Raw genomic sequence first — 22,141 nt, forward strand, 5'->3', positions numbered from 1 at the left:
TTCATATTTGGAACAGACAAAATTTTGAATGTAAAAAAAATGGTCCATAATTGTCTCAAAGGAGATTTAAAATGATGGCTTCATGGAGATTTGGTCACCTTCTCTCTTCCACTATATAGATTTACCTTCAGTCAATAAATCAACTAGAATTTTGAAAGACAAACTTTGAAAAAATTGAAAAAAAATAATTTGAAATTGAAAAATAGACTATGGTATATAAAGTCTGGACCTGAGGAAAGTATGATAAGTGAAAGATATCTGAAAGCTGATCATACTGATTTGATTGGGGGGAGGGAAGCAGTTTGGTTTTGTCCATGGAACTATGACTGTGAAGACCAGGGTTTTAGTTCCTATGGAAAGTCACTGGATGTTTATATTTTAGAGTAAATTATAGTAAAAAGAAGTAACATGTGCTGCTTTGAGACTGGATACATCATTTTGAAAGACCCTGCCTATCTAGCTTATAGAATGTAGTATATATCCAATCATCCTTTTACATTTATTGTAACCCTGAAATATCCTCATACAAATCTGACCTTTTGTCTTGAGAAACCAAATTACATGTCTTATTTCTAAGCCAAATAAATCTGATCCTTTTAGCTCCTATAAACATTTATATTTGGCATAGGGTTTTCTACCTAATCTCATACATAGTTAAAATTAAAGTAACTCATCCAAAAAAAAAACTGCAGTGAGTAGTTCATATCCCAAAACACATAGTTCATTTTAATTTTAAACACTTTGTTTACTTCCCCATTGTCTCTCTGGATAAGTTGCTCTCACGTCTTTCATTTCTTCTGTCACAAGTATGTCTTGAAAAGCTTTTTATTGTCAATAAAACCCACAAGAGCCACAATCTCCTTTCTGCTGAAAAGTTCCTTGCTAATAGCAGGTATCTCCTGGTCAGATGATTCTTCCTTTTTGTCTAAGAATAGAGAGCAATTTGTGTCTTTTTCTATATTTTTCTTTCAAGCTTAAACTTCCTCATTTCTTTCATTGGAGAGAAGAGCCTCAGTCTACATTAGGCTCCTTGGTACTATAACGTCCCTTTGAGGATTCCTTTCCAACTTGTCATCATCTGATTAATCCTCACTTCCCGATTTCACCTCTTTAAATATTTTATCTCAGGTTGTTTGATCATCTGGGCATTCTAAATCTCTTTCCACACATCTCTCATTTTCTTTCATCTTTGTTATTGGGTGAGTTCTTTTGTGCACTCCAAAAATTTAGATTCACTTATATTTCTGTCAATACAGTAACTCCATCTAAAATAGCCTGCCCTTGATCATATTGTGATTCAGAAGAAAACAGATTATGTTCTCTCACTTTTTAAACTTCTTAGTTTTATTATTCTTTATATATATATATATATATATATATATATATATATATATATATATTCCATTTACTCTTCAATTCTGTTTGTAATTTGTTGCAAAAGATCTTTTAGAAATGTTCCAGAGTTATTTTACTCACATCTTTTGTTTACATGAAGTAGTAAATTCATGAGAAATGTTAATCTTCCCATCATAATCACAGAGGCTCCATTGGTCCACTATTTTACGTAAATGTCACTTAATTTAAAAAGTCAATTCTTGCATCTCTTGTGGCCTTTCTCAGGTATGATCCTGTCCTTGTTCTCTCCTCTCAACCCCTGAATTTTTTGACACAAACGTAGAAGAAAGGGGCTGCTCCTGGGTTATCCTCCAGTCTCTCTTCAATCCAGGGAGGTTATGTATTTGGATTCATTAGTGCTATGAAATATTATTTGGATGGCAAATATCAGGAGGCATGCCTCTCAATGTGTCCCCCCACCCCCACAGCAGAAGGAGGTAACAATAAGACACCATATCCAACCTAAAATTGGCAACAATTAATTTGATTGATCCTGAATGGTAGAGACCATTGAAATGTTGAAATACTGATTTTTTTTAAAAAAACTGCATGCAGTAGAAACTCATAATCTTTCCCTCTCGCTAATATAACATGTAAATGCAAACTTGCATACATGGAGACAAGAAATAAAACATTACCTAAGGAAGCCAAGCTATAAAAGCTAGATGTAGGTTTCTGGAAAGGCTACATTCTACCTGCTATCTTTGGGCAGTGTGGGGAGGCATGAGTCCAAATCACTTCTTCTGTGTGGCTTTGCTTCGTATATAAAAGATAGAAAATTGGTATGCGGAAGGGCTTTTTCCTCAGCAGGGATGTACGTTTCCTTGTGAGAGCACATTGCCGGAATGCATCTGGATTCATTAGTGCTACCCTAGTAGGAGCAAGGTATTTTTATTCCATGGTTAAAATTAGAGAAGGTTGAAAATGTTGTCTAGCAGAATGGTATCCAAGGAATTACCACAGGGATGAAAAAGACGGAGAAGATCATCAATGGAGAAGATGATTTCTTTACTTAAAGCTATTTGCAGTGTTTCTACTTGTAGGGAAGCAAATAATTTGTAACAGTTGTTTTTAAAACGTTGTAGACAACAAATATATACATTGCAATCTAAGATCTAACAAAAGTTGAAAAGCAACAAGAATAATCATTTTAAGAAAAGAAATTCTGTGTAGGGAAATAAAAAAGCTCTTGCCTTTCACTTCAAGGGACTAGAAGTCTAGATTGAAAATGAGGGAGGGCTGTTGTAATTTTAATGGTTGTTTAGAAGTGGAAATTTCATCTGGTGTTGCTTATCACACACCCAGGTAATAAGCAACACTTGCTGAAATTCTCTCTTCTACACACCTAATAAAATCTCTAGATCAATTGTTATATCTGATTAATGGGTCTATTTTAATTAGAACTATCAATTGGATTCTAGATAAATTAGTTTGGGACTAAAACCATAGATAGAGCAACTTGCAAAACAAAGCACCCACTCTGGATTGAGATCTAAACTGCTAGAATGGTTTCTTGATGTGGATCAACACAGTTGCTTATATTTGTTTATTCCACATGGGACATTGCTATGGGGATGATGATGATGATGATGATGATGATGATAACAACTTTATTTTTATACCCTGCCTCCATCTCCCTGAAGAGACTTGGGGCAGCTTACATGGGGCCAACCTTGGTAATTACAATCATTAGAAAAATAAAAATACATCACATAAAAACACTTCACATCACAGTTATACACATTAAACATTAAAAAACAGGAATATCAGTTAAACATAATCTAAAAACCTGAGCAAAGGTTATAAAAACAAACTGGGTCAAAGTGCACATAGAGTATATTGTAAACTAGGAAATGAAGTAAAAAACCAAAGGGCTGCAATTAATAGGGGAATCTGGCTGAGGTAAATGTGAAAATTGTTTCTAACTGACAGGATAGAATAGAGTGCATTGAATATACTAATGGTCACTGGGGTGGGAACCTGACATGGGATGCGTATTCACTCTCCAAAAGCCTGCTGGAAAAGCCAGGTTTTTAAACTTTTTCTAAAGACTAAGGGTGGGTGCTTGCCTAATCTCCCTGGGGAGCGAGTTCCAGAGCCGGGGAGCCACCACAGAGAAAGCCCTCTCCCTTGTCCCCAGAAGCTGTGCTTGAGATGGAGGCGGGAGCGAGGCTATCATGTTAAGTACACTTTAGCTTAGGGGTCCCCAAACTAAGGCCCGGGGGCCGGATGCAGCCCATCGAAGCCATTTATCCAGCCCCCACAGCACAAGGGCAGAAGGCGGTTGGGCTAAATGACCCAAGGGGTCTCTTCTTCTCTTACAACCCTTATTGTTATTGTTATTATTATTATTATTGACACAACGACGTTGTATGACACAGCATACAAGATAGATATGCTGGATTTCATTTCACAAAACCACAAGTCGAACACTTCCCAAGTGTCTAGGACTGTGTGATGTATTTTCGGATGATGCATGCAGATCCCAGCAGGGTGGCCTTTTGCAGTTGGCAGATCGTAATTTTGTCAATGTCTATTGTTTCCAAATGCCGGCTGAGATCTTTTGGCACGGCACCCAGTGTGCCCATCACCACCGGGACCACCTGCACTGGTTTCTGCCAGAGTCTTTGAAGTTCAATCTTGAGGTCCTGATAGCAGCTGAGTTTTTCCTGTTGTTTTTCGTCAATGCGACTGTCACCTGGGATGGCAACATCAATGATCCAAACCTTGTTCTTTTCCACAACTGTGATGTCTGGTGTGTTGTGTTCCAGAACTTTGTCAGTCTGGATTCGGAAGTCCCACAGTATCTTTGCGTGTTCATTTTCCACGACCTTTGCTGGTTTGTGATCCCTCCAGTTCTTTGCTGCTGGCAGGTAGTACTTGAGGCATAAGTTCCAATGGATCATTTGGGCCACACAGTTGTGCCTCTGTTTGTAGTCTGTCTGTGCAATTTTCTTACAGCAGCTGAGGACATGATCAATGGTTTCGTCAGCTTCCTTGCACAGTCTGCATTTTGGGTCATCAGCTGATTTTTCGATCTTGGCCTTGATTGCCTTTGTCCTGATGGCTTGCTCCTGGGCTGCAAGGATCAGGCCTTCTGTCTCCTTCTTCAGGGTCCCATCCGTGAGCCAGAGCCAGGTCTTCTCCTTATCAGTTTTTCCTTCAATTTTGTCAAGGAACTTTCCATGCAGTGTTTTGTTGTGCCAGCTGTCAGCTCTAGTTTGTAGTGCAGTTTTCTTGTACTGGTTTTTTGTCTGTTGTGTTTTGAGGAGTTTCTGATTTTTGACTTCAATCAAAGCAGGTTCTTCACTTTGCTTTACATATTCTGCCAGGGCATGTTCTTCTTCTTTGACTGCTTGTTTTACTTGTAAGAGTCCTCTGCCCCCTGATTTTCTAGGCAGATAGAGCCGGTCAACATCACTGCGAGGGTGCAGTGAATGATGAATGGTCATGAGTTTTCTTGTTTTTCTGTCCAAATTGTCCAGTTCAGCCTGTGTCCAATTTATAATGCCAGCAGTATATCTTATGACAGGTATGGCCCAAGTGTTTATATACTGCTTAATATATAAATTATTATTATTATTATTATTATTATTATTATTATTATTATTATTTATTAACATTGAGGCTGGGTGGCCATCTATCAGGGGTGCTTTGCTTGTGCTTTTGGTGCACAAAGGCAGAAAGGGTGGGACTAAATGGCCCAAGAGGTCTCTTCCAACCCTTATTATTATTATTATTATTATTATTATTATTATTATTATTATTAACATTGAGGCTGGGTGGTCATCTGACAGGGGTGCTTTGCTTGTGCTTTCGGTGCACAAGGCAGAAGGGAATTGGACTCAATGGCCCAAAGGGTCTCGTCCAGCCCCCTTTTTTATTATTATTATTATTATTATTATTATTATTATTATTATTACTCGGTGGCCAACTATAGTTCGGCCCTCCAATAGTCCAAAGGATCGTGAACTGGCCCCCTGTTTAAAAAGTTTGGGGACCCCTGCTTTAGCTTTTGTACCAACAAAGTACAATGCAATGATACAAATTTTGAAGACAAGGACTGGGAAAAAGGTATTCATGTCAAATGGAAGTGTTAAAACTTATGACACTTATGTACCATGTGCCACTGTAACTGTGCTGCTATATGGGTCCTAACTCATCAGCACAGGGAAAAGGGATGGATTGTGGTTGTGATGCTACCATTCATTGCTGGCCATGAAGTCTTAGTGAAGCCTGTCCATTGTGGGCAGCTCTGTTGATATTATAATGGTATGCCTACATGACCAACATAAAGGACAGGGACAGTTTCCCCTTTTTCTTCCTGATTGCACAATCACAACTTCTGACATTGGCAGAGGAACATGCAAGACCAGATGATCACCCTCCCCTTTAATGATCAATATGCATATTATTTACACCAGGATAAACTGCTTGGTGTAGATGAATTCTCAGTGGCTCTAGTTGTCAAAATTCAAGCTCTAGGATTCTTGGGCCCTTCCACACATGCATTATAATCCAGGTTAAACCGGGCCGCCGGAGATAAATGTATATTTAAAGCAGGGGGGGGGAATTGCGCCCCCCCACCGGCGCCGCGGGAGGCGTGGCCATGTGCCGCGGGAGGCACATGGCCACGCCTCCTGCGGCGCCGGCGGGCCCCGCCTCCTGCTCCCTGGCCCCGCCTCTCACGCAGCATGGGAGGCGGGGCCAGGGCGAGCAGCGCGGGAGGCGGGGCCAGGGCTGGCCCCGCCTCCCGCGCAGCTCACCCCAACCCCGCCTCTCACGCTGGGTGAGAGGCGGGGCCAGGGCGCGCAGGTCGGGAGGCAGGGCTCTGCCCAGACGGGGCCTTGCCTCCCGCCCCGCGCGCCCTGGGCTTTTCCAGGCGGGCAGACTGCACCGGAGGTCCCTGCAGGCCGCGATCGTGGCCTGCAGGGACCTCCGATGCAGTCTGCCCGCCTGGAAAAGGCCAGACGGGCGAGGCTGAGCTGCGTGGGAGGCAGGGCCAACCCTGGCCACGCCTCCCATGCAGCTCACCCCGACCCCGCCTCTCACGCAACGTGAGAGACGGGGACAGGGCACACAGGCCGGCCATCCAGGGCCATCCCAGCCGGCCATGAGAGCTCGCTCGTCGCCGAACAGGCCTTCCTGTTCGCCGGCGAGCGAGCTCATGGTCCCCGCTGGGGGGGGAAAGCCTGATGGTGCCCCTCGGGCCCTGCGCCCGAGGCGGCCGCCTCACGTGGCCTCCGTGTTGGGCCGGCCCTGCCTTTAAATCTGGGAAGCACAATTTTTCCATGCCTGTGTATCTCTGATCTATGATACCAAAAAGACTTTTTTTTCTCTGTTTTGTTTCTTGTTGAAAAAGTGAAGAATCTGAGATATACTTAGAGACATGACTAAAGATCATATGAACCTGAATGGGGAGGTTCATTGACAGATTAGGTCCATAGGGCAAGCAGACTCCCCTTTTTACCTTGTTGTAAAGATTGGCTTATTCAAATCCAGTTTAAAGACGACCCTTTTGACCTTGGCTGTCTCTGTTTTGCACTAGGGCAGAAAAGTGAGCAGACACCCAGCCTTCTTCATTATTGCATTTCTGTATGTATGATATCATGGTCACATTAGTTAGCAGTCCTTCCTTTTACAATTCTCACATGGCCATTCCAGAATTATGTCCAGGAGCCCTGGCCTTTTGGGAGGACCATCTGGTTCTTCCACATAGCTTGGCCCAGGTGATCTTGGATAGAAGGTAATCACAAACAAACCTGAGAACTTAAGAATAGTCCTGTTTGATTATGCTGAATACATAACTGAACTTTCCTTTCTTCCAGGTGGTCAACTGAGTATGTCTAGGAAGAATATGAGTGAAATACCCCGCTCCTGCTCAGGTTCTTGGTACTCCTGCCTCTCATTATGGAGCAACAATACAACAGCTTAGCCAAAATAAATGTGAGCAGGGAGACCTCAAATGAGGATACAGAGAATTTTAGCACTCTCTCCTTCCCCAGATATTTTGATTATGTTGCCTGGTGAAATTTTCCTCACCACTTAGCAGTACGCTACAGATGACTTGCTTACCCAGTAGCAACTCGTGCGGCATGCTAAGCTGTCACTTGGTAAATGCTTGTCTGTATTCACTTGAAGTATCTCCTTACTACCAGCCCCAGGAACTTAGCAAAAAATAATAATTCACATTTATAATGCATTTTAGAATTTTCAGAGTTTACTAAATACACTGTTTCATTTTGATACCACATGAAATTTATAGCAATATCAACTCAAAGTAAACCAGCCCACTCTCTTCCCATCTCTTTAAGAAATGGGATATTGGCATGTATAACATGGCAAGAGATATGGTGGGGGGGGGGGGGGGGAGAAGAAGAATAAGGTTTCAGGCAAGGTTAGCTGCCTTCTACATGGCCAAACAAAAATGCTTTTCTTCTACAAGTGATTGGAAACTTTCTGAAAATTGTGACTATTAGCTTGGATTCTGTGTTAGTGGGTCATGAATCCATTTCAGGTTTTATTATTAACAGTGAATGACCTACCCATTCTGGTCAACCTTATCGCCAAATAGGTGCCACCAGAAATCTAGATATATATTTTTTTCGTGTCAGGAGCGACTTGCACCAATTTTTATGTATGTTCCTAGTATAAAGCATGAAGTAGATTGAAGGAACCAGATCCCATTTGATCTTGGAAGCTAAGGAAAGTAAACCCTGGTTAAATTGTGGATGTGAGACCATCAAGAAATACCAGATGCTGTTAGCTATATTTCAGAGGTCAGAAATGCAAAATCCCATCTGAACATTATCGTCCAAAGTTAACCTTATGTTGTGTAATAATAATAACAACAACTTTATATACCACCCTATCTCCTCAAGGGAGTCAGGGCAGTTTCCAACATCACAAAGGAAACTGCCTAAAGATTGATGACACAGTGACCAAGATTCCATTTAATGCTGGTAGGCTGTACATTTCTATGTTAAACTTATATTGACAGCAGCAGTAGCCACAAAAGGAGAGACCGAGTTTACCCCACAGTTATTCCAATCACAGGGTGTTGAAATATGTGATTTATATCACATTTTTCTTGCTATACAAGATTCAAGGTGGTCCTTGATCCTACTGGCTAATAAGCCAGGCAGCTGCATGGCAACCCAATAGCAAACTGCCTGCATAGGCCTTGCATGCCCACACGACACGGCCTTATACTAGTTTGTTCAGAGAACAAACCCAGGGCAGCCAGGAGTTATGCCAATACAGGCAGTACCTGAGTTACAAACATATAACTTACATACGACTCTTAGGGATTCATACCACAGAATCATAGAATCATAGAGTTGGAAAAAACGTTGTGAGCCATCCAGGATAAATAAATTGTTTGGGATCATTGGTTTTCCCTTATGCTTCACAACAACCCATTTGGAAATTAAATTGATTATTTCCATATCCCCATCACACCTCCTTTTCTCTACTTTCGTTAGGATTTTTTTTTGTTTGATTTGCCATCATGTGATAGAGATTTGTTTCCTCCCATTGTCACTCCAGAATTTTGATTATTTTTCTTATTTTTCAAAAATATCATCCCGGATCATAGCATTGGCGATTGTTGGAAGTGGTTTTAAATTAACTCATCTTTCCCCAAACCTCTCGACTGGCAATCATAGGAAGTGGTTTTACATCAACCCTGGTCTTTCCCCAAGTCTCTGCATTGGCGATTGTAGGAAGTGGTTCTAAAATTAACCCTGATCTTTCCCTAAGCCTCTGCATTGGTGATTATAAGAAGTTGTTGTAAATTAGCCCCGATCTTTCTGGAAACCTCTCTACTGGTGATTGAAGGAAGTGGTTTAAAATTGGGGAAATTGGCATTTTGTCTCCTCCCACACATGGCATCATCATTTTATTTAACATCACATGGGGAAATTGGCCATTTTGTCCGTCTTTATGTGGGGAATTTAAAAATAAGTTGATTACCAACCGGTTTAGGAATCATTAGGGAAACCAACATTTTAGAAACTGCAAAATACCTCAACTCCTTGGTTGAAGTTTGTGTCATGTGAAGGGCACTGTGAGGTGCCATTTCTTAAATGTGTAAAAATGCTGATTTCACTGTGTGGGATGAAGTCCCTAGTTCCAAACAAGGGTAATACAACAGGAATAATTATAATAAATAATAAAACTTTATTTATAACCTGCTTCCCTCTCCCAGAGGGGACTCGGAACAGTTCACATGGGGACTAAGCCCAATCAACAGATAAAACAATATGACAACAGCATATATAATTTAAAAAATAACAGTAAAATAACATTAATAAAATGCATCAGTGAGCATCAGGACTAAACTGTGGGGCTTTTAAGAAATAGCAAGGAAGGCAGGCATGTGCAAAAATGCAAAGCAATGAGATCCAGGAATAGGGTAAAGTGCTGAGGGTTAGGGCAGTAAATAGTTAAGACTGGATGGTGATAAAAACGGACCAACTCTTTGAAAGCACTTTGAAACATCAAAGTCTTCAAATTTTTATGGAATGTGGCCAGGATACCACAGGAGGTCCTCTCTCTCATCCCAACCAGTCGTGTTTTCAACAGAGGTGGGAGCGAGAAAAGGGCCTCCCCTATGGATCTAAGAGCTCGCGCTGGTTTGTAGGGGGAGATATGGTCACACAAGTAAGCAGGACCCAAACTGTTTAGGGAAGTGATAGGAAATCTTCCTCTGGGAAGGGAAATTCACTCCTGTAAGAATCATCATGGGGAAAAGGTGTCTCCTCTGAAGCTTTATCACCAATCCTTGTTTTCACAAAAACTCAAATTTTTCAAAATCCAATCTCACAGAGACTGAAAATAAAACAAAAACTTCTGAACAGAGGCACAGACAGCAAACAAATATTACAGGGTTGCTAATAATAAAATAAAATAAAATTTTATTTGTATTCCGTCTTAACACCCAAGGGGACTCAGAGCAGATTCCAAAAACAAAAAAACACAGAGGCAAACATTCAATACCTCATTGCAAGTGCAAACATGAATACATTAATGGCCCAACCAATCCCAAATAAACCAACAAACAACCGATTATTAAATAAAACCTAAAAATTACATAACCAATTACGCTATAAAATTATATCTAACTTTATAAACATCAAATTATTTCAGACCATAAAAATATTAGCCTCAGTTTACCATGCTCCTGAAGGTTCACTAAGAAGTTTAAAATCCAAGTTAGCTATAATTGCCATTGTGCCAGCCAACCCGTACAATGATGATATCTAATCAAAATAAACTAACTGGCTGTTATACTCTAGTTCTTCTCCTCTTAGTATGCCAAATTGCACAGATGGATTTTTAATTGTTTTTGAAGAAAAGTGAAGGGGCAATTTTTATCTCTTTTGGAAGGGAATTCCAGACATGGAGGATGATTGTGGAGAAGGCCCTCTCTCTCGTCCCCACCAGCCGTACTTGGGATGGGAGTGGGACCGAGAGTTAGGCCTCCTCTGCTGACCACAGTGTCCAAGTAGGAGATGCAGTTCTTCAAGTAACCTGGACCCGAACCATTTAGGGCTCCCATTAACCCTTTTCTATGCTATACAAAACTAAAATATATATGTATTTGTGGGAGTTACACTTAAAAATGCACCTGTTCTGACTTACATACAAATTCAACTTAAGAACATCTTGTTCCTAACTCAGGGAGTGTCTGTATAGGGTTCCAGCCAAAGTGAGCATGTGGACATTTATTACAATGGTTAAATTGGAATTATGTTGGTTGTAGTTCAGCAGCTTTAGAGGTCATCAGATTGAAAAGGCTGTCGTAGAGTAATGTTTAGAAGAGACTAATGTATGACATTATGTAAAAAGAAGAATTTCCAAGGCCCATGGCTGTGTGTGTGTTGGGGAAAGAGAGAGAGAGAAAGCAAGAAAAGTGGCACAGATTACAATTTCCCCTCAATACATGTGTTCTTGCTGCTTACTGAGCCCTATTGTAAAGGAGAGAAATGTATGTACAAAGTACTTATTGCAGATGTTTGCATAGTGTGAAAAGCACTTCACAGATTCCTCTCTTTTTTTGCTCTGAAAGGGATTTTTTTATTATTCTTTCAAGGGGAAAGAGTTTTCCTATTCCTTTTGTTATGCGCAACAACCAGATATTTTCCTATTCCTCAGTACTCTGCAAGGTTAGGGACACAGCAGGGAAGGTTAGTGATGTGAAATTTTTCTTTAGTCATTCAAATTCGGATGGGCTGAGTTGTTTACAGGCCTGCCTGCACTTCAAACGAAGAGCATCTCCTCTCCTATGCAGCCGCACCAATGGTTTGAAATAACCCTCAGGAGGACGCTCTCATACAACCTGAAGTGGTAGCATTGCATGCACAGTTACAACTACTTTTGCTCTTGAATTTCTAAACAAAATAACAGCTATTTCAGGCAATATACAGAGAAGGAACCAAAAGTATCTAAGGACAAGCAAAACAAAAATAAAACTTCACAGAACAACAGCATGTGCTTGGAGGTGGGTGGATAATTAATTATGCATCATAGTACTCCCCTAATTAGCTACAGCAATTTCAGAGAATAACGTGAGTGTAGCCATAGCACAACCACACTGTTCTTGGGTCTGGTGTAACAGAATACACATTTTTGCCATGGAAAACACATATTAAAACAGAATGGGGCAGTTGTGGATTTGGCGGTCAGAAATACCCCCTTTTCATGATCCCCCCCCCTTTTAAAAATTGGAATACGCTTGCTGGTCAAATCTAGATGGATTAAAGGCTACTATGGGGTTCAGTAGGAAATGGAGTACTGTATCTACCTGAAGGTTTCCAGAAAGTGCGCATGTGATTTTCCAGGTGGGAGTTAAATAATGTTCAGTTCTGGGGGGATTTGGGGAACTTATGGGTCATGCTGTGGCTTAGTAGCCAGCTGCAATAAATCACTATTGACGATGAGGTCATGAGTTCAAAGCCAGCCCAGGTCAGGGTAAGCTCCCGACCATTCATAGTCCAGTTTGCTGTTAACCTATGCAGCCAAAAGACAGTTGCATCTATCAAGTAGGAATTTAGGTACCTCTTTGGGAAGGAGGCTGGTACCTGACCTTGAGCAATGTTCCCTCTCCATTTTATTATGATTAAATAATTGTGTTGTATACCACCTTTCAATTGATTTAAAAGCAGAGCATGTATTGCTTTCTCTTCTTTGGATGATTATTTGATTGATTGGTTTGAACTGATTTTTGCTCTGCCTTGCCCACAAAGACAAAGTGGCTCACAGAAAGAACACAGAAAGTTATAAGAGTGGAACACAATGAAATTGTAATATGAAAAGTAATTTCATTAGATCATTGGAATGGGAATCATTCAAAAGCACACAAGTGAAAAAAGTATCTCTTCCACCCATCAGAAATCTCTTCTTTAGTACCAGATTAGCACTGATGGTTGTGGGCTTCCAGGTCAATGACATTTTTTTTTGTCAAATGTTAAAATGAGCTATCTAGATTTCTGAAGCCTCCGGTGGCACAGTGGATTAAAGCCTTGTGACTTGAAGGTTGGGTTGCTGATCTGAAGGCTGCCAGGTTCGAATCCAACCCAGGGAGAGCATGGATGAGCTCCCTCTGTCAGCTCCAGGTCCATGCGGGGACATGAGAGAAGCCTCCCATAAGGATGGTAAAAACATCAAAACCATCCGGGCATCCCCTGGGCAACGTCCTTGCAGACGGCCAATTCTTTCACACCTGGTAGTAATATAGTACAGGTCTAATAATCAGCCATAGCATAAAACCTGTGAAAACTTTCCTAGATCATAGTATGATATGAGACACCAAAGACCTCATTCCTTCTCTCCTTCCTGAGAAACGTTCTACCTCTATATATCCCAGTACCTATCCATGCCCAATACAAACATTATGTTAAATTATTGTCCAATCATTTCAACCTCACCCTGTGGATAATTCAGGACAGTCAATGCACTCATTACATTTGGCATCATGATATTGTTTGCCTTCCTTGCTGAGGTTGATCTCTCCCTCACCATAACATTGGCAAATGTTCACCAGGTGAATCAGGCCCAGTGTGTGTCATGCCCTGGCTCCACATTCACAATGGCCAATGTATATATTGACATGGATATGCATATGAATCAAGGACTCAATTCATATGCAGTACCCTTTCCAATGTTACAACAGGCATGACAGTCATCTCCTGTTAGTAGATCTCAGATAATTTTCAGTGCCACTGTAACAGCCAACATAGCTCCATTATTTCAGCCTGGCACTGCTGTTGCTGGTGATGACAGTACTGCTGTCATTTTAACCTACTCTATATCACTACCACTAACTAAGAGCAACGGAGGGAAAAGATGAATAATCTTAAAGAATTCATTGTGTAACCTTATTTTGGGTCACTGTGACATGGCACATTATAGTCAGACTTTTATCTTGTAGTTTCATTGTACAACTGCCTGGCTTTTCTGGCACAATGTTGAAGAGCTTATCTGTGTGCAAAACTCTTATACTGTACATGAATGTTCCTGAAAGAGCTCTGGTTTGGTGCTCTTCAGATCATTAAGGATGACTGAATGGTTCATTTTAAATCTGCCAGAGATGAGAGGGATTCCAGTCCACAAAAATTTCAGGCTCCGCATACGGTATTCAAATATCTTAATGTCAGAACTGCACAAGTATGGAAGAAAGCCAAAGACTCTGAGCACAGGCAATATCTACAACTCAAAGAGGTCTGGATTATTATGTGTTCCTTTAGCAGTTTTGTTAAGATGTATTACATATTGTCAATTGACTAGTAATAAGAATATTTAACATCTGCTTTCAGGAAAGTGCTTCCTTCTTTTCTATCTTTGCTGGATTACACAGAAAGAAGAACAGGAAGGAATAATATTTATCAACCCCCTGCAATATGCCAGTCCCCAGATGTGCTTACTAATTTGTTGTTGATAATGATGATGGTGTTGTTGGTGATGTTGTGTGCTTTCAAGTTTTTTCCAACTGAATCCATCACAGGATTTTCTTGGTAAGATTTATTCAGAAGAGGTTTGCCATTGCAGTTTCCTGAGGCTGAGAGAGTATGATTTGCTCATGGTCACCCAGTGGGTTTCCATGGTTAACCAGGGATTTGAAACACATGGATACTTTAATATATTTACAAAACATTCTGGCTGCTTTATTTTCATAACCTGTTCATGTAGTTACATTTAATCATATTCCCCATTTGTAATGAAGGTAGTACTTCCATCCCAATCACCAGTAACAAAACACATTTAAGACAAGACTAAAAATGTTGATAAAAAAAATCAAAGAAAACCATTGTTTTGCTGCTGTTTTACTGCTATTGATTTGTACACCTGTGTTTATGCTGTTGTTACTGTTGCTATATGCTTTCTAGTCAATTCTGAGTTATGGCAATTCTACCCCAGGGTTTTCTTGGCAAGCATTAACTAAAAGAAGTCTGTCATTGCCTTCCCCTATAACTGAAATGGAAGGCAATCCTTATTATCCTTGGAAATATATTATTATTATATTTATTTATACCCCTGTTTATCACCCCCGAAGGAGACTCAAAGCAGCTTATAAGATAGTGAATAGGTGAGTTCTGTAGTTGCTTCCCCTACTGCAGTGGTTCTCAATTTGTGGGTTCCCAGATGTTTTGGCCTTCAACTCCCAGAAGACCTAACAGCTAGTAAATTGCCTGGGATTTCTGGGAGTTGTAGGCCAAAAACCTGGGGACCCACAGGTTGAGAATCACTGTCCTACTGCATTTTTCATATGGCTGAAAAATTAGTTTTTACCAAGGAAGGAAGGAAGGAAGGAAGGAAGGAAGGAAGGAAGGAAGGAAGGAAGGAAGGAAGGAAGGAAGGAAGGAAGGAAGGAAGGAAGGAAGGAAGGAAGGAAGGAAGGCAGGCAGGCAGGCAGGCAGGCAGTGTGGTGTCACAATATTAGCACTGAATCGTGTCTCTAAGTGGCCCATGGTCACATACCCCCGTCTCTGCCCCCAGCTGGTTCCTGTTATTTCCAGCTTTATTTTCAATATGTTAGCCTCCACCAACCTCCTTCTTGATGCATCGTATTACAACCCCAGACAGTGATGGGAGCTGTATTCCAACATAACTAAAAGTCTTCAAGTTTAGGAGGGGTGACACATGTGAGCAAAAGTAAGTTCATTCTCCTGCAGTTTCATGTCCTTGTGAAATTCCCACTCTTTTAGTTATCTACTTTCCTCTTGTCATTGAACAAAAAAGGATCCTTTCTGTAGATAAAACCAAAGTTTGGCCGCCTTTTAAAAAATTATCTCTTGTGTTGTAACTTTGCCATTTTTTCTCTTTTAAACATTTTGACAGATAAACCTGGCTTGGTGTAAGCAAAAAAGAAAAGAAACATAAGAAATGGAAATCTCCCTCCTAGGAAATAGTTAATTCAAAAGTTCCCACCATATGCTATATAGATTGTACATAGTATATACCTTTGTGATTTCTGACATGATTTCCAAACAAATCCACTGCCCAATTAAATTATCAGTTAAATTTGGCTGGAGTTAGTTCATCAACTGAAGTTATAACAATGCTCTATTCAAAGTACAGATCAAACTATTTGTCACTATGAGTTATAAGCAGATGTTTACAAATATTTGTTTCAAAGTAGCTACAAAAGTTATCCCATTACATTCCCTGAAATGTCATCAGTCCATAATTCAGCAGTGGCTAGTGGCTTCCATGTTAGTTTTGGAAATTACTGCACCCACTCTCTGGGGCAATAATCTTTTGAAAATAAATTACAACCATAACCTTACTGAAAAGGAAAAATTATTCATATCCATTTGGTAAATATGAATCTCTATGAACATGTGGAGACCACCTTTTGTAAACCACTAGTCAAGAAAAGCATGACCTTGTTAGAAGTCAACTCACTGAACAAGTGATATTCATAAGCATTTATGTAATAGCACACAGATAACTCAGTTGTTAAACTGAACAACCATATCTCTGAGCAGCCAAGGACGAAGACATGCCCCTACAAAAACATATTTGGTTATCATTGTTTTAAAGATGTTTCTTTAAAGTTGAAGTTGCAGCTGCAATTGGCAAAACATATACACTCCCTTGAAGCCTCTTAGTTTAAAATATGCACTTAGAGATAAAAAAACAAAGTCTTCTTTGAAAAATAACATATCTTGTTTACCTACAAACATCTTGTATTAATTCACCACACAGGCACATTTCTTATTAAAGTTCAGTTATAGATAGGATGTAGCTTCTCTCTGTGTTGAATACACAGGGTGTCCTTCTTTATCATCAATAGTCCATAGACTTTAGGCATAGTTGTACCCACTGAAGTCCATAAGCAAACATGCATCCACTTCCAATGAGGTCTAAAGCAGACACTGTGTACAAAATGGAGTCCTGAGTCTGAACATGCTCAGTACAATCACATGTCTATAACCTCCCTCACACCAAAGAGGTCAGTCAAACTGGCAAATCAACAAGCACATAGAACACAGGTTAGCAAATATATAAATTAACAAATTAATAGTGAAAGGCTTGGGAGGTTGCTATTTCCTACAGTGAGCAATGAGCAATCCAAAGGATAAAATCTTAATCCAGCAATCTGGAATAAATATGGGTATTACTGCCATAACAGATATAGAGAGAGTAAGTGCAATTAAAACACATTTAAAGTACAGTAGAGTCTCACTTATCCAAGCCTTGCTTATCCAAGTTTCTGGATTATCCAAGCCATTTTTGCAGTCAAAGTTTTCAATATATCATGATATTTTGGTGCTAAATTTGTAAATACAGTAATTACAACATAACATTACTGCGTATTGAACTACTCTTTTCTGTCAAATTTGTTGTATGTTTTGGTGCTTAATTTGTAAAATCATAACCTAATTCGATGTTTAATAGGCTTTTCCTTAATCTCTCCTTATTATCCAAGATATTTGCTTATCCAAGGTTCTGCCGGCCCGTTTAGCTTGGATAAGTGAGACTCTACTGTAATTAATAAACTCCAATGCTAGCTGTATGGGTTGTCAGTAATTAGCTGGAAGCTGGAAAACCTGGGTGTGTTACCTCTCTGACATGCACTCTCTATATGTTACTTTGGGTATTCCCATATATCTCAGCCTCAACTCAGTATCTGTAAAATGGGAATACATGTTGCCTACTGAACAAAGTAATTGTGTATATGCAAGCTGCAATAAAGCTTGTGTTATTATAAGAATATGCTTCATTTATAGAGTTCTTTGTAAGCTGCTCCCGTGTAATAGCTTGCCATGTGGAGCAATTTAAAATGGTCTCCGTTTGGCAGTCTGAATGCAAATGTACCCTGACATTTGGGATTGTAATTGCTCTCCTATTTTTGGTTCATCTCAGCTCTAAACCAACTGCTTTTAGATGTTGCAGGTGTCTCTCTTGTACGGTAGGGGGTTTCATCTGGATCCAAGAACCTTTGAAATTTGGAAAGTGATCACTCAGGGTTGCAGTTCTCTGCAAGCTGCAGCTGTGCTTGGCAAGGTGTGCCTGACACCCGTTGCACTATGTTGTTCGGTAGAAAGATCGATTTTCCAGGCCCTCTCCACTGTTGTTCTACTCACAGTTTTTAAAGAGACATCTGTGAGGGTGTGTGAAGCCATATAACCAGGAGTTGATGTGAAAGCAGAGAAGTTATTAAGTGGCTGCAAAGTGATGCTATAAACACTGCCAAGGATGGTGGGGCTCAAGCAGGGAGCCCAGCAGCAATAGTTCATTAATGGGATGGAGGCTTCTTCTTGCATTCCCACTGCAAATGACCCACAACTGCAGAAGAAGAAAAAAAGATTAGCAGGCTGGTCTAGCCTGAAGCATACAACTAAAAGGATGTTTCTCCAGGGAGGAAAGGCATGAGTGTCAGCATCTCACTTCTGTGATGTACAACTCATTTGGGAACATTCCTTTTCCTCCCTCTTCCCCCTTCTCTTTTTAAAGTAATTATTTTACATACAGGGAATGTTCTTTGTTTCCTTTTAGGAGGTAAGTGCTGTGATAATATGAAGGAAACCATGCTGGGTAGCAAGAGAATGACAATCAATCAGGGCCTGTTACAAAGCTTTTTTTTCAACTTCCCCCACCCCCAGCAGAGTAAATTAGTAACCTTGCTGGCTTGAGCTTTCTTTCTAGAATATGTATAGTAAGATCTCTGATATTCCTTTTTAAATATCCTTCCTGCCATACGAGTCCAGATAGTCCACTGAGCAGCACATTGAGATGCACGGCTTGGAGAAATAATGCTTAATTGTAAAATATTTAAGTATGTGCCCATCACTAACTCACAATGTAATGTACTTTTCATATTTTGCATATGGCAGAGTTTTCCCTTGCTTTCTACAAGCACCAGCTTGGTTATATGAGAAAATGTAATGCTAAGGTCAAATCAACAGAGACAGATTGTGTACTGTAGATTGTAGTAGACCCTGACTGAATTTTACGATGTCAGTTTGAAGAGAAGGGTGCCTTGATTGTCAGAAGGAGACATAGTGCAGGCTACATCAGGGAACTATAATCTATCCATATAACCTCTCTTGGGAAGATGATGTTGATGAGCATATATTGCCTAAAGCAATGGAACCAGTGCTGCATAGTGCATAGACACAGAAGGATGGATGTCACCAACAAGCAATTCGATGACTTCATTGTCCCAGGTTATTGATTTTCAATCATGGATGTGCCCCAGTGTGCCTTTCAGGAATTACTGTAATAGTATAATCTAGGTCTAAGAACAAAGAGTGCTGAGCAAGCCCATTGATTCTGCAAAGTGAAGCTGCCCTTTTGGGCGAGATGCCTGAGAATAGAAGCAAGGTACTGGAAGCCAAAACTGCATATTTTATATGTCCTGACCCTTATGCTTCCCTGCTACCCAGTGTTGTCTGGGGGCATGGATGCGAGTGGGGCAGTGACTCTATTATGGTTCTCAGTCCAGACTTTTAAGAAGCTATACAAGCCCGAAGTTTGCTTGTTTGTTTGTTTAATTTATATCTCACATTATTCAAAAAATGGGATTCATTTGGGGCTGTGGTTCCCAAATTTTGGAATAATAATAATAATAATAATAATAATAATAATAATAATAATAATAATAATAATAATTTATTTATATACTGCCCTATCTCCCCAAGAGGACTCAGGGCAGTTTCCAACATGTACAAAGTATTTGATTGCCAATAAAAGACCATACAACAAGATAGACATCATAAAACAAAACATACAATCCTGCTAAAAACCATAAAAAATAAAATTTTCCTGCTTCTTGGCAGGGAGTTGGACTAGATGGCCCATGAGGTCTCTTCCAACTCTACTATTCTATGATTCTATGATTCTATGATTCACAGACTCAAATGCAGAAAGATAAGACATAAAATGGATACCCAAGTCCTTCAAGAGCCCCAAACAACACTCTAGGATCACCTATCCATAGAACACCCTGAAAATGTTGAGGAACATTGGAACAAAATGAAGACCTCTATCATTACAGCCTGGGAAGAAACCATTGGATACCAAATCGTGAAACAGAACAGCAAATAAAGAACAACACTCAGAAAACAGGGGAATTCCCGACAGGAAACAATCAGGGCCAGCTAACACCTCCCAACAAAGGATTCCTCCAGACAGGAAGCAGCCAGGCTTTGAAGCTGCAAGACTATTCAGTGCTAATCAAGCTTGCTAATCACAACAGTCACACTTACCTCAAACAGGCGAGAATTCTTTCTCCCACCCTGGACATTCCACAGATACTGTATATAAACCCCACTTGCCTAGTTTCCAACAGGCTTTACAACCTCTGAGGATGCCTACCATAGATGTGGGTGAAACATCAGGAGAGAATGTTTCTGGAACATGGCCATAAAAACTCACAGCACCCAGTTAGAAAATGTTGACAATTTCTGCTACTTTGGCAGCCACTTCTCCACAAAAGTCAACATCAACACCAAAATACAACATCTTCTGAGCTCTGTGAGTGAAGCATTTTTTCTAATGAAGCAGAGAGTGTTTGGGGATCGGGATATTTGTAGGGACACCAAGATGCTTGTTTATAAAGCTGTTGCCTTCCCAACCCTGTTAGACACTTGTGAAATGTGGACCGTCTACAGATGTCACACTCAACTTCTGGAACAATTCCATAAGCGTTGCCTCCAAGAAACCCTGCAAAGCTCTTGGGAAGACGGGCAGACAAATGTCAGCATGCTGGAAGAAGCAAAGACCAGCAGCATTGGAGTAATGGTCCTTTACCACCAACGTCTCTGGACTGGCCAAATTGTCCAAATGCCCAACCACTGTCTCCCAAAGAAGCTATTATACTCTCAGCTCAAGAACAGAAAATGGAATGATGGAAGTAAAAGAAATTTAAAGATGGGCTTAAAGCTAATCTAATTTGATTGCCCAATGACAATAGTTCTTCTCAAACTTTGGTCCAGAATTCCTGAATGTTGACCAAGTTGGCAGGAGTTTCTGGGATCTGAATGCCAAAACATTTGGAGAGCCAAGTTCTGTGGTCAACTGATCTTCAAATATCTTTGACTTCCTGGGGTGATTTACAGTATCATCTTGCCCTGCCTTTTTCCCAATCTGGGACTCAACTTGACTTGCATTGCATAAAAGTTAAAAATATAATTTAACTGTCAATAACATTAAGGACCTCACCACATGGAGGCCCTTCCTTCAGGAGATAGAGGGAGGATCCATAGGGCAGTGGGCAAACTGTGGAACAGTGGGGTGAATCCATCACCCAGTATCCCACATCACTGGCATCACCTGCTTGCCCATCACACACCAGAACACGTACCTTTCTGTTTTGTGTTCTGCCTGTTTTTTCTATTTGACAGGGGAAATCCTCCTTGTCTTCCTCTTGCACTGGAGGTGAGAATGATAGATTCTCAGAAGGCTTACTTACCATGTTAAGAGTATATATCTCATCAGGAAAGGAAAATGGTGTGTATTTTATTAATGAAAGCACCTCTGGTAATTGCTTTTTCACTAAGTTAAACTAATCAAAATCCTAAAACAGTATGAGAAATGTAGTGTGTGTGTGTGGGGGGGGGGGGGGAATTACCTATATACATCATTTGTTCTTAACAAACATCAGCTTTCTCAAAAAGTGACTTTCATACTGAGTATTGACAGTTCTATCCTGATTTTTAAATGCCTTGGTCATTGCTAATTGAATTATAGCTTCTTAGTGCTTTACATTTCAATTCGCTTTTCTCAGCTGTAGCAACCAAAAGACAATGACAACCCTGTCAGAAGTAAACTGCCAATATCTTCAACAGATCAAAGCTGAAACATTGTGTGGATACATTATTGTTCAACATTAGACAAAAAGGTATCTATGTAATCAGGAGATACCATATATAGTCATGTATACATCGCCCCATGGATAAGACGATGGCAGGTTTTAGAGACAGAATTATAGATTTTTTTAATGACTTGTGGATCATTCCACAGAATTAACTTGTGTTTGGAACTACCGGCAGCATTTGAAGTCCATGAGACATTTTTCAAGAATCTTCACACTGGTGATAAGACCTTTGTATAAAATCGTTACCTGTTTCTGTTTGTTCGGTTCATACAGTCCCATTTCCATGTCCGTCCTCCACTTCCAAAACCGGACCCATCCAAATGAGCTCTTTTATTTCACCATCCGAATATACAAATGCATTCATCCCATTGGTGGCAATGGGTGGGCTGCCCAGGCTCCCCTTCCGCTCAGTTTTAGAGC

Source organism: Anolis carolinensis, chromosome 4 (genome assembly GCF_035594765.1).
Source record: "Anolis carolinensis isolate JA03-04 chromosome 4, rAnoCar3.1.pri, whole genome shotgun sequence".
Lineage (NCBI taxonomy): Eukaryota > Metazoa > Chordata > Lepidosauria > Squamata > Dactyloidae > Anolis > Anolis carolinensis.